The sequence below is a fragment of the Mustela lutreola genome, chromosome 11 (genome assembly GCF_030435805.1).
Source record: "Mustela lutreola isolate mMusLut2 chromosome 11, mMusLut2.pri, whole genome shotgun sequence".
NCBI lineage: Eukaryota > Metazoa > Chordata > Mammalia > Carnivora > Mustelidae > Mustela > Mustela lutreola.
In genome coordinates this window covers 1,710,258-1,724,683 of record NC_081300.1, presented here as the reverse complement: position 1 = coordinate 1,724,683, position 14,426 = coordinate 1,710,258, and positions in this window count along the sequence as shown.

Below are 14,426 nucleotides of genomic sequence, written 5' to 3'. Positions count from 1 at the left end.
GCCTGGCTCGGTTACTTTGACCTTGGTTTCCGTAGGCGCGTCGTTATCACTCCTGACACTTGCATCTGTACTCCGCCAGGCAGCTGAAACTAGAGAGCGGTGGAGTCGTTGTTTTTCACAGATTTCAGTGGAAAACAAAACCGGTCGGTTTATACGTTGGAGCATTTTATTCTAGTCTGACTTGAGGTTCGTCGCTGTGGTTGTGTTTGTCATCAGGCACCTAAAAATTACTTGGCTTTTAATAAACCTCTAATAGTTTCTAGATAAATTTGCTTTTAATCAATACAGTGAAACAGGGTTACTAACTTCTCAGCTGTGCAGATGGCTCCCGAAGTCGCCCCCACCACAATTTGTGTCTGTAAACCAGGTACAGACACGAGAAAAAAAAAAAAAAATGTGTGCTTGCAAATTACGGCATTATATAAATGACATATTAGGAAGGAGGCAACTGGTGATGTACACTTCCAAGAGAACATTTTTAATCTGAAGCTGGATTATGAGTTGTGATCTCACAAATCAGGGATTTTTCCCAAAGACATTGACCCAAAGAATCATTCGCTTAGCACAAGGCTGTCCTCAAATAAAGGTTAAACCAGAGAGGGAACCTCTTTGTCTAGGCAGATAACCCAAAAGGTGTGTTCCAGTCCTGTGGCATGGAAGGACCATTAAATCTCATATTTGCTACTTACCTAGTTTATGTTTGTCTGCCAAATGTCCATTGTTTGGGGATTTTTTTTTCTATTTTTCTTTAATACAACAAAAAGTAGGTCCCAAGGAAACAGGCCTCATCTCAGAGCATGTGTGTGGGAAATCACCTGCTTGTTGGAGCTTGTCAGACCTGTATGTGATTATGTTTAAAGGCATTTCTAACAGTCTTCTTTTCGAATTAGAATAAAAGCACACCCTGAGAAGACTTCTTTGTCTTCATTAAGGTTTATTCCGGCACTCAGCAAAGAGAGCAGGTTTGGCTCAGGTGCCTCGGCTGCCTCTACTGAGCAACAGACGCTGGTACCTGTTTACCTGCTCTCTTCTCCCTGAGGACTAGCTGCCCAGTATAGGGATGGTGACCTCCCCGGGGTCAAGAGGGCCACTTAGGAAGCTGGAGACAGGCTACCTTCGATGGAGGAGCTTAGGCAGATCCATGGGATCTGGATGCATGCCAGTTTGGGGCATGCTTTCCCTGCTGTACACAGGAAATAAGATAGAACAGAAATTTCCAGAGCTTTGCCTTCTCTCTGCAAAATTAACCAGTCTTTACTCCTCCCCACCTCCTGCCCCAGGCATAGAAATTTCCCATCAGGCATAAAACCTCACATCACATCTCATCACATCATCATTTACTGATGAACTAGATGTTTTCATAAGCATTTGACAGTATCAAATAACTTCATTTTTTAAAGATGAGAATATCGTTGACTTCACAATTTCCTCCCATTTCTGGCTCTCATTCTGCCACCCGCATTAGAAAAATATTACAAAATATGACCCTCAAGAAGGACATGGGAAGTGGGTTATGCCGGTTACCCCGCCATGGGCTGAGGTTTTGTTGCCTCTAGTACTTCAGTCTTGGGTAAATGCCACGGTATAGATGCAGACAAGATGCAGTATAGATGCGCACAAGATGCGGTATAGATGCGGACAAGATGCGGTACAGACGCGCACAAGATGCGGTACAGATGCGCACAAGCGCTTACTCTTCTATTTGCTCTTCTCCCCTTTTGCACCGAGGATGTTTCTTCAAATTTGATTTCCTTCTTCTTGAAGTATGGACTTTCAGAAATAACTTAAATAAGGCTCTATTGGTTAAAAACAAAAACAAAAACCAAAAAATTCTGTATTTTGAGGGTGACATAGGGGTCCATACACACTTCGTATCTAGATGTCCAATTATGACAGCATAATTTAAAACAATACAAAACTTGAAGGGTGTTTTTCTGTCCCCAGGGGTGATCTGCCGGATTTTTGTCACAAGTTAGGGTCCACAGCACAGGACAATCTGGCATGGAGATTAGCATCCAGGAAGTTCGTTAGGGAGTGCTCTGAGGATGAACATGTATCAGAGAAGGGAGGGAAGCAGGATTTTAGAGAAGAATGAGTTGGGCTGGGATATAGGTACGATAAAATCCAGATGATCCCATGAGAGACTCTGAGGTCAGGACAGTGTTGCATTGGTCCTGAAGCGATGGCCTTACATCCTCCACATCAGACTGTCCCTGGAAAGGAGGCACGGTCATGGTGAGATGGCTCTCTTTAGGAGAGGAGTTCCTGGAGAGGTCGACCAGCAGCAGTCTCACGGGCCGGGAGAATAGGTCTGTCCCACCGGAATGGAGGCTCGGAGAGGGCGTACAACACAGTCTCCAACAAAACCACTGTGAGGTGACGAAAACCAAGTGTGAATTTATTTCAATGCATCTTGCTTTGTACTTGTACTTCCTGAGTTTTAGGCTTTATGTACTTCATCAATTCTGGAAAACTCTTATTCGTTGGCTTTAGAATGTGACCTTACCCAGTTCTTTTTATTCACTCTTCCTGACATTAGAGTTATATTAATCCTTTCCCTTCTGTCTCTGAACCTCCAAATCATACTTCCATTGATGAACACCCATTTTGCATCGTGATCAGTAATCCGGACACCCACAGTCCCTGCGAGTGTGGCTGTGGTGGCTGTTAGTTCCGTTCTTTTTCTCAGGGCTCCTTGTGTGTTCTGTGATTTTTTATTGTGACCTCAGCTTCTTAGAAACTTCATTTGTGTGAACACTTTCATGCTTGGTAGGAATTGCACTCTTCCAGAGAGGACTTATATTTCCAGGAATTGTCACTAATTTTACAGGCCTATCACCTTTACAAAAATATTTTTTCTAGTTCACCCACTAGGAAGTGACATCAGGGATTGCAGCTGTGTGGGACCATTTTCCTTCTGACTTTAGAGGTTTTTTTTTTTTTTTTTAAAGATTTTATTTATTTATTTGACAGACAGAGCTCACAAGTAGGCAGAGAGGCAGGCAGAGAGAGAGGAGGAAGCAGGCTCCCTGCGGAGCAGAGAGCCTGATGTGGGGCTCGATCCAGGAACCCTGGGATCAAGGCCTCTGCCTAAGCAGAGGCTTAACCCACTGAGCCACCCAGGCGCCCCATGACTTTAGAGTTTGTATCACCACCATGGTTTTGCATTCTGTGCACTCAATAATGTCCATCTAAACCCTAGTCTGAACCACCTGTAATTGCCCTGAGAATAATTCCTTGGAGTTCCTTCTTTGTTTACAAATTTCAAAACTCGGTATTTCTGCATTTCTTCTTCCACCAAAGCCATCCCTCACATTCTAACAAAGGCAATGGCAATGACCTCTTCATGGCTCTCTCCAATCTCTATCAGACCTTCCACTAATCTGTTCTACACATGGCATCCAACACACTTGTTTAGAAACACAAATTGGCTTATTCACTTAACCTTTTAATGATACAATCACATAATAAAATTAATTCCAAATACATTCAAATAAATAAATGATTCTAAAATTATTTTTTCAATTTTTAATTATTTTTTTAGAAATTTCTTTTCAGTGTTCCAGCAATCATTGGCTACGCACCACATCCACTGCTCCATGCAATATGTGCCCTCCATAATACCCACCACCAGGCTCACTCATCCTCCCACCCCCTCCCCTACAAAACCCTCAGATTGTTTCTCAGAGTCCGCAGTCTCTCATGGTTCGTCTCCCCCTCCGATTTCCCCCAACTCCCTTCTGTGCTCCATCTCCCCATGTCCTCCATATTATTCTTTATGCTCCACAATTAAGTCAATATATGATAGCTGACTCTCTCTGCTTGACTTAATTTTACTCAGCATAATCTCCTCCTGTCCGGACCATGTTGATATAAAAGTTGGGTATTAATCCTTTGTGATGAAGGCATAATACTCTATAGTGTATATGGACCACATATTCCTTATCCATTCTTCCATTGAAGGGCATCTTGGTTCTTTGCACAGTTTGGTGACTGTGGCCATTGCTGCTATAAACATTGGGGTACAGATGGCCCTTCTTTTCACTACATCTGTATCTTTGGGGTAAATACCCAGTAGTGCAATTTCAGGGTCATAGGAAAGCTCTATTTTTCATTTCTTAAGGAATCCCCACACTGTTTTCCAAAGTGGCTGCACCAATTTGCATTCCCACCAACAGTGTAAGAGGGTTCCCCTTTCTCCACATCCTCTCCAACACATGTTGTTACTGTCTTGTTGATTTTGGCCATTCTAACTGGTGTAAGGTGGTATCTCAATGTGGTTTTGATTTGAATCTACCTGGTGGTCAGTGATGATGAACATTTTTTCATGTGTCTGTTAGCCATTTGTATGTCTTCTTTGGAGAAGTGTCTGATCATGTCTTTTGCCCATTTTTTTTGCCAAGGCAATCTATACTTTCAATGCCATTCCAATCAAAATTCCACTGGCATTTTTCAAAGAGCTGGAACATACAATCCTACAATTTGTATAGAATCAGAAGAGACCCCAAATTGCTAAGGAAAAGTCAAAATAGAAAAAACAAAACTGGGGGCATCACGTTGCCTGATTTCAAGATTTACTACAAAGCTGTGATCACCAAGACAGCATGGTACTGGCATAAAAACAGACACATAGACCAGTGGAACAGAGTAGAGAGTCCAGATATGGACCCTCAACTCTATGATTAAATAATCTTCAACAAAGCAGGAAAAAATACCCAGTGGAAAAAAGACAGTCTCTTCAATAAATGGTGCTGGGAAAACTGGGCAACTATATGTAGAAGAATGAAACTCAACCATTCTCTTACACCGTACACAAAGATAAACTCAAAATGGATGAAAGACCTCAACGTGGGGCAGGAATCCATCAGAAACTTAGAGGAGAACATAGGCAGTAACCTCTTTGATATTGGCCACAGCAACTTCTTTCAAGATATGTCTCCAAAGGCAAAGGAAACAAAAGTGAAAATGGTCTTTTGGGACTTCATCAAGATCAAGAGCTTCTGCACAGCAAAGGAAACTGCACAGAGACAACCCACGGAATGGGAGAAGAAATTCACAAACGAAAGTACAGACAAAGGGCTGATATCCAACGTCTATAAAGAACTCCTCAAACTCAACACACACAAAACAGACAATCACGTCAAAAATAAATTCTTAAAATTCTTACCATGATCTGCAAAGGCTGAATTATCTGACCCTTGCCTACTTCGCCCTCTCTGCAGATGGTGGGCTCCAGACTCACTGGGATCAGTTGTGTTGATCAGGAAGGCCAAGCTCAACATGCCCATGGGACTTTGTACCTACTCTTCCCTCTGTATGTACAGTAACCAAGGCCATATCTGTAGGAGATCTAATCTACAGTGTCATAAGATGTAAAGCCCAAGGTGCCAGCTGTAGTGCAGCAGAAATGATTATTGATGGTGAGTCCTGACATGACCAAGGCCCCTGGTAGACAGAAGACATCAGGTTCAGGGTCCTGGGGCCTTCCCGGATGGCAGCTTTCTGGACTGCACTGACCCTCCACCCCCATCCCGCAGTGGGGTCCGCCTCTGTATCACTTCGTCTCTGCTTATTCCGGCGACCCAGTAACCAGGAGGGAAGGATTCAGTCAACTTTGCATCGCCATTGTTGAAATTCTTCACACCCACTTAAAACCTTGGCATTTCTACTGGAACAGTGCGCTCTCCGAGACTGTCTGGTAGATTATTTTCCACCCAAGAGCAATCAGCTTAGCTTTCCTTTAGGACTTCTTCGCTCAACCCAATATCCTCTATTATTGTGCCTGGACTTCTTGGCTTTTAGCACAATTACATACACACATTTACTTAAATAGTAAGTGTAATTCTCAGTCTGAAAATGTGTGTATAAAAAATAGTTCATCTTTAAAAAGTTTATTTTTTTTTTCTTCAGACAACCTAGTTTTCCTGGAGATCCCCTTGAGGGACCAGTACCTGCTGACCCCTGCCCAGGCACCAGCTTTCACCCGCCCGCTTCTGCTTCCCCAGCTCCGAGTCTGTGAGTCAGTGCTCCGGGCCCCATCCACCAGCACATCCCCCTGTGCAGCTCACAGGCCTGCTGCTCTCCCGGCCGGTGCTCTGGGGGTTCCAGCTCTCCAGGCGGCCCAGGTTGGAGTCCGGTGCGGGAGTGTGTCCTGAAGACCCAGTCCAAGCCCATATCTTCATCTCCTCACCCGGTGTTCTTTGCCACCTAGGGGGTCAACCCTGACCCCAACCCGCAGTAAGGAACTGTGTGCGGGACCCTCCCCACACACCCAGGGCGCAGGTGTCTCTCTGCCCTGTGCCTCCTTCTGCTCCCCGAAGGCTCTCTGCTCCTCTTCGTCTCCTCCTGCTCAGGCACGATTCAGTCTACTGACCCGTTGTCGAAGCTCCAGGGAAACAAGCGTCAGTAAAGAAGTGACTCGATGCCTTTGCTCGGGTCCCCAGATGAGAATCTGTGCTCCGGGCCCAGGCGTCTGAGAGCCCTTCACTGAGGCGCAGCGCGCGGACTGCACGGCGCGGAGCGGGAGCGCGCCGCACGGGTCACTCCGTCCCCCGCACCGTCCGCACCGCAGAGGAGGCTGAGCAGGTCTGGTCCGGGCAGGGCGGGACTTAGAGCCGCGCACTCGGAGACCCGCCCCGCCCGGACAGGTGCGCGTCTGCCCGGCTCCGCGGTCCGCGGGTCTCTGTGCTGAGATGATGCGCTCAGGCGTGTAGGTTTTCTCTGGGGAGAAAGATGTACACGTGGGGGGCGGGGGCACAGTTAACACACCTGTCCGCTGGAGCCGAATGCTCCCTGGGCTATGATCAAAGATCTATCTTGCTCGATATTTTTTCCCTCAAAACTCTTCCTTCAGAACTAGTTGGAATATTCTCCCTGCCCCGTGACGTATCTGTGTAAGAAAACCTCCCACCATAATAAACGGAGTGAACACATGTCAGTCCTGGGAACTCCAGGGCTGGTCTTGGGAACGCCATAAAAAATCCACAGTTTTCAGTCTGTATTCACAAACGGGGCACGAAAGCAAAAAGCAGTGAAATTTCTAGTGGATAATGGGTCACGGTACAAACTAAGAAAATCTTAGAAGCTGCCTATATCTGTCTGTACCCACCCCATTAGGAACAAAAGAAAGAAACCCCAGATGGTCAGAACTTAATCCCCCCCCATTTGAGACCCCCAACTAGCCAGAGGACTGGCACCAACGTCCAGATGTGTTACACTGTGTGTGTGTGTGCGTGTATTTCTTTTTAAATAATCTGTCAGTTACAATGCCCACAGAATACTTTTTAAAATTATTGGGCTTTTAAATATATTTTAACATCTGCTAGTGTCACTGGTATGACTCATAATCTCCTCTTAGGTGTTTTCAGCTGAGACGTAAGAAGGGTGTGAGGAGCAGGCTCTGCGCAAAGCTGGGGTCTCCAGCCGCCTGGGAGATTTCCTTGAGGGCAGACCTCGAGTGTCTGCAGCCGGGGACAGAGAGAAGCATGAAGAACACCCCCGCTGACCTTCACATTGGCAAGTTTGTTTTCTCCTGCGAGCAGAGCACAATGTGTCCTATTTTTAAAAATCTAGTTTCTTCAGCTTTGCAGATCATGGAAATTCTACCCCACGTCCTGCCCACGGATTGGCTTCGGTATTCACTGATGATGCAAAAAACTTTATCACGTCCTTTGCTTTCAGAGGAGATTTAGTGTCAAGTTAGTTTTGACTGTGCATAGCACCGTTCGGAGGCATTCTAAACTGGAGGGTGGTTCACTTTTGGTAAAAACATAAATTCACATTGTAATATACGATTTGCTCTCAAATGACCTAGATAACATGAAAATGATTTTATCTGGTGGAGTGGGAAGCTTATAAAGTAGGAGAACAGCATTTTTAAGAAGCATGTCCCCTTGATTTCTTACACTCTATCTTGGGCTGCAGAATATCCTTATTTGTTTTTCTGAAAACTCATGACAAAAACCTCCATTGGTATTGAAACGAGATTTATAATAAAACAGAACAGGTGTAAGTTTTGACACGTTCAATTGCAGACATGTCTCTCCTTCCTGGTGTCCAAACTTTAATCAGGATCCTTTGTTGTACAATGAAAGATGGGTAAGGCCACTATTTTGTAAGCATGTGCACATCCAGACCCTTCATAATATTAGTTAAAATCAATGTGCTGCTTTTTTAATTATTGCTCATGGTACAAAGCAGGGAAGGCTCATTTAGGAATGGATCGATATTGGAAAGGGATTGGTGGGTGGCCGAGCAGTACATCAGGCTGCTTGATGTAAAAATCATTGGATCTGTGCTGTCGTGGTTTAGGGTTATCGGTCTGCTTAGCCTCCAGCTGGCTGGGGGGCAAGGTAATAGGTGAACCTTCCACGAACCAGCGCTTCTTGCCGGGTGCTCCTGAAGGAGCTGCTACCTGGCATACAGCATCATACACATCTTTAGAAAAGAGATGATTAAGGAAACTTGCTTCTGCCTGGTGTGTATTGATCACCTCTAGCCAAGTTTGGACTGTAGCAGGGGAGGTATTTTCTTTATTCTTCTTCGGGCAGTGATTTTTTCCAAAGCTCCTGCCTTCTGAAGAACAGTGAGATAATACAGTGCTCTGGGGGCCTCCTAAGTGTGCAAATGTGTAGCCGGCTCCCAGTGGAAGTGTGTGTATGAGGAGAAGGCGGGGTGGAGGGGGCGATTCTGACCTCAGGCAGTGTCGGTGAGGACAGACCGCTGTCCACAGCATCTGGAACTGCTAATTCCTGCTTTTATCTCACACATTTGTACTGAAAGCATTCTGAGGAAAACAGCCCTGAATACACTTACAAGCTATAACGACTCCCTTACCTCATGTCCACAGGCCAGTTTCTCCAAATCTGCCCATATTAACAAATGCGCGTCTTCTAATGAGACCATTCAACTGAGTCATTGGCACTGCTCCATCATTTCGGGGAAGGGGATGATGCCACATTTTTACCTGTGTTGATTATTATTGTTTTAAATTAGTGACACATGCTTGAGGGGATGGTTTTATGAGTTCATTAGACTTTGTGTGCGGAAGGATGAGGTGTTGCTTTGACAAGTGCAGAGAGGAGGCAGGGTGCGAACTAGAGGCTGCTGTCAGGCTCAGCGAGGTCCCTGGAGGGTGACAGAGCTGCATTTGGGGCGATGGCCCTTCCCCACGCCCCTGCGGAGGCTGCAGAGCTGGGCGGGGCGCTGGCGTGGTGTCTGGGGATGCCCACCCGCGTGGGTACCGGCCCCCCTCCCAGGTCCACACAGATTGTGCTCCCCATCAACAGGATTGATTTCCGGTCACAACTGACCCAGGCATGATTGGCAAACCTCCTATTTTTTTTTTTTTTTTTTTACATTTTAATGATTATGTGCTGTTTATTTTAATTTATTTTTCCTTGGCTAATCATTTGGCTGAACAAATAGCCTGATGTTGACTCCAGGCCAACATCCAAAGTAACTTTTGAAAAATGACATAAACAGTACATGATCACAAATTACACAAATAATACACAATCACAAATTATACAAACTACCTAATCGCAAATTACACAAATAGTCACATACACAAAAAATAGAACCTCAGGTGAAAGCATCAGGACGTTTTATTTTACAATTTTACATTAAGCAGTGAAATGTGGAGATGATTTATAGCAACACTGGCAAAATATACACATGAAAGCATACGAGAAGGAAAAGAAAACAAACAAACACACACTGCTACAAAAACACGCTAGCAACCCTACTTTGAGGGGCCCTCACATAAACGATAAAACACGAAAGTTAAATGCATACATTCATTCAAACCTGGTTAATCAGTTCAAAGAGGGTTCTTTGTCTTTCCGAATACTCAAGACGCCTTGAAGTGTTGAGCTGCTCAAATACGCGTGCCTGTTTGTGTCAAAAATTGGTGTTCTCTCTCTGTCTCTCTCTCCGTCTCCCTCTCGCTCTGTCTCCATCTGTCTCCGCTCCTCTCTCTCTGTTTCTAGTTCCTTCCTTTTTCTCTTTGTCACAGCTTTATTTACTTTTATTTATCTATTTTAGCTTAGATGTCCAATCCGCCTTTGTTCTCGTGTGTTTCATCTTTCTCTTCCTTCTGATTCAGGGAGTAAGTTAACAACCTGTTTGAATGCACTCCCAGCCCAGACCTGAGGTGAACAGTGATGAAATTTTGGCCTATTTTTTTCTTGGAAATATTTCAACAAATACCAGCTATTCTATTAGGATCTGTTCCAAACAAAGGTAAAATAAACAAGACTTGTCACCAAATTCTTATAAAAGCTTGGTGGGGAAATGCTTCCATTTAGTTGAGTTTACACACTGGAAAATAAAAAGTATGAAAATAGATGGTAAAAGCCATCACATTCATGATAGGTTTTGAAATAAAACAACCAAACATAGTGAAAGAGTCATAATTTTGCAAATCAGATATTAATATCATAATGAATCTAAAACTATCAAAAAATTAAATAAAATAATTTATATATGACACATTTGCAAAATTAGTACCTGTCAACATCTATGGAGTGTAGACTATCAATGAAGCATTGAAGTACTTATATCTCCAATTATCTTCTGAACTAAGATAATGTAAAGATAGAAATGTTGGATAAAATTCCAGATAACAGTATTTTAATTTCAATGCTGGTATTAAAAAATAAGGGAGACTCCCCCAGGTGCTAGCAAGAAGAAAGAACTGGAAATCACATGGTGAGTATGAGAGCTGGTGTTGGAACCACTGATGGTGGGGTTGGTGATGGTGATAGTGATGGTAGAGGTGGATATAAAGATGATGGTAGAGGAGGTTGATGGTGGAGGTGGGGAAGCTAGTGGTGATGGTGATGGAGGTGGAGGTAGAGGCGATGATGGAGGTGGTGATGGTGGTGGTAGAGAGAGAGAGGTAATGGTAAACGTCATGATAGTGGAGAAGGAGATAGAGGTGGTGATGGAGATGGTGGTGGTAGAGGTGGCAATAGACATGATGATACAGGTCATGATGATGGATATGGAAACCCAGCGGAGTCTACCAATAAGCAGCGGGAATGGACAAGTCATTCTAGTAAGGTCGCAGGATGTAATATCAATATATAAAAACTCACTGAATTGCTACATACTGACAATGAACAATTAGAGAATGAAATAAAAATACACTTCACAATAATATCAATAGTTAAGAAGTTTCTGGGGAATTTGACAAAAGATGCTTAATGCTTAAAGCTTTTGAGGAAAAGTATATAAGATTTAAATAAATGGAGTTACACATTTTTTATGTATCAGAAGTTTCAGTACAGTTAAGATGTTGATTCTCCTCAATCATTTTATAGATTGAACACATTCCCAGTCAAAATCACAACAAGCTTTTTGTAAGAATTGATAAGCTGGTCCTAAAATCCATATGGCCCTAGAACTACCAAACCAACTTTTAAAGAGAAAAACAAAGTTAAAATGCCAACATTAACTGATTTCAGGTCTCACTATAAAGGTATATTAATTAAGACAGTGTAGCCAAAAAAAAAAAAGACAGTGTAGCATTGCTGTCCAAACACACAAATAATCAGTAAAACAGAATACTTGCACCATATAAAAAAGTAACTGTACATGAATCATAGACCCAAAACTTAATATTCTAAACCTTCTAGAAGAAAACAGTAGAAAATCTTGCATGTAGTATTAGGCAAATATTTTATAGATATTATACCAAAAGCACGACCCATAAAAGGAAACAGATAATACTGGATTTCCTCAAAATTGAGAACTTTTTCTACTTGAAAGATAATGCTAAGGGGCTGAAAAAACAAGCCATAGGCTGTGAGAAAATATTTGCAAACATTTTATAAATACATATATATTATATATACTATATATGTAAATGAATACATAAATATATAAAATATATTATATAAGTAAATGTATAAATATTTATTATAAATACATTTATGTTTACATAGAAATGTATATATGAAAATATTAAAAATTCTGAAAACTTAATTATGGGGTAACAACCCAATGTTAAAAGTTGGTAGAAGATTTCAAGAGACCCTTCATTTAAGAAGAAAAGCACAAGAGAGAGACAAACCAGTGCCTGAAAGCGTGCTTCATGTCCCTGGCCTCTATTTACACGTAACCCCAACACCAGGGACATACCGCGGCACGTCTGTTAGAATGGCCAAAACGGAACAAGTGTCCTTACCAAGTGTTAGTGAGGACACGAGGACTGGGCACTCCCCGATGCTATGACAGAGGTATAAAAGGGCGCCCCACTTTGGAGAACAGTATGGCTGCTTCTTGAAAATGAAAGCAAACAGGCAAGATCAGATTGGCCTATTCTATTCCTAGATATTTACTCAAGGGAAAGCAAAGGAGTCATCCTTTCCATGTGCACATACGAGCACTTGCACATACGTGCTCACTCACACCACTTCCATTGGTGATAGCCCCAAACTGAAAACTACCTGAATGTCCTTTAAAGGGGTGTAGGTCTGTACAACAGATTACCACTTACAGCAGCAAAGGGTTGACCCATCAAGACCGACAAATCTCACAGTAATTATGCTGAGTGAAAGAGAAGCCAGACACCAGGGGTGCGTGCCTCTATCAGTTTATAACCACTTCCACAAATAACTGTAAACACAGTGACTTAAAACAACACAGATTTATAATCTTATAGTCCTGTGGGTCGGAAGCCCACAGCGGGTCTCACTGGGATAAAACAAAGGTGTCTGCCTGATTGCCGTCTTCTGGAGGCGGTGGGAGGGAACCTGTACTTGCCTTTCCCAGCTTCTAGAAGCTGAAGCACTCCCTGGCTGACAGTCCACATCACGCCTTCTCTGACCCTGTGAAGACCCTGGGCCCACCTGGATCATTCAGCTACCTCCCCCATCTCGGGGCTCTTAAGTTCATCACATCTACAAAGCCCCTTTCACCATGCTAAGAGACCTGGTCACTGGTTCTGGGGATTTTCTGGAAGGCCGTTCTATCAACCCCCAAACCATGACCCCATTTATCTATTCCAGAAAATGCAGAAGGATCTCTGGTGAGAGCAGACCTATGGTGGTCTAGTGTTGGGGGGCAGGTGCAGAGGAGCGGTGGGACACTGCTGGGGAGGCTGTGTGCTCACTGCCTGGGCAGCAGCAAAGCCTTTGTGGGCGCCAGAACTTCCCACACCAGTGTTGTATGTGTGCACATTGTCTATCAGTGGCCTCTCAAAAATGTAAAATAAGTGCATTCTGGTATAATTCATCAGAAAAATAATAATTCATAAATTAATAAGCTTTCAGGGAAAGGAATAAAATATAGAAATAAATAAAAAGTTCTGGGAATAAATAAGTTAATAAAAACTGAATAAAACATTCAGTGGAGAGATTAAATACTAAGTTAGGAAAATCTAAAAACACAATTAAGAACACCAAACTGTGACGTGAAGACATTTCCCTGTAGACAGAACACAGAAGAGAACACACAGACAACATGACAGGGGTTAAAATATATGAGTAGAAGGAGGTAAAACCCCATTTCTGGTCCAAATGGGAGACAGCAGAGAATGAGACAACATTTGGAAGCGTAAAGGGTCTGAGGTTCAGGAAGTACGATACGCCCACAGAAGGGTCAAGAAAGTCAATCCGTAGCGAGACTCGTCATGAGACGTGACAGAAGCCCGAGATCGGCAGTAAAAGCGTAGTGGTCAGCGAGGACAGGGCAGGGGCAGAAGCACCGGGCGGCAGCTGTCCCTCCACGGGAACCTCGGACGTGGCTGGTAGACTAGGAGATTCAACTTCCAGCGAGAATTTTTATCCAGTTCAAAGGAAAACAGAAACATGAGAAAGTGGATCACACAGAGTCTGAGAGAATCTTTCCCCTCACTCTGCTGGTGGAGCCACCAAGGACAGGCTTCAGGAGACGCGACAGGGAGACTCACACAGGGCAGGGGCCAAGAGCTCCAGAAATAGTGGGTGGAGTCACGGTGATGCCAACTGCCCAGAGAAGTGACCAAAGCCGTGACCACGTTTATGACAACAAATGCAAACAGGACAGAATCAAAATGCTATCAAGGTAGCGTCCGGTAAAAAAGGATTTTCCTTGAGATCAGACTCATTGCTTAGTAGGAAAATGAAAACATGAACTAATTTAGATTTTGCTAATCATGAATGCATGGAAATGCTCTTTGTTACTTCATAAGATTATAAAAATGATGAAGTAGTTTTGAAAGAGTAGAAGGAAAAGGAAGAAATAAGAAAGAATGCAAAGAAACAAACACAGAGAAAAGATTTTTAAGTAAGGCCATCGGAGGACTGTCAACTGCATCAGCTGCAGTGGTTGCAGAGGGACTCGGGTCACCAGCTGGTAAGACTGACTCTCAGATTGGACTTTGTTTTAAAGTTTAGCTGTGTGCTATTTTTAAGAGTCGATATAAAATGCAGTGACCTAGA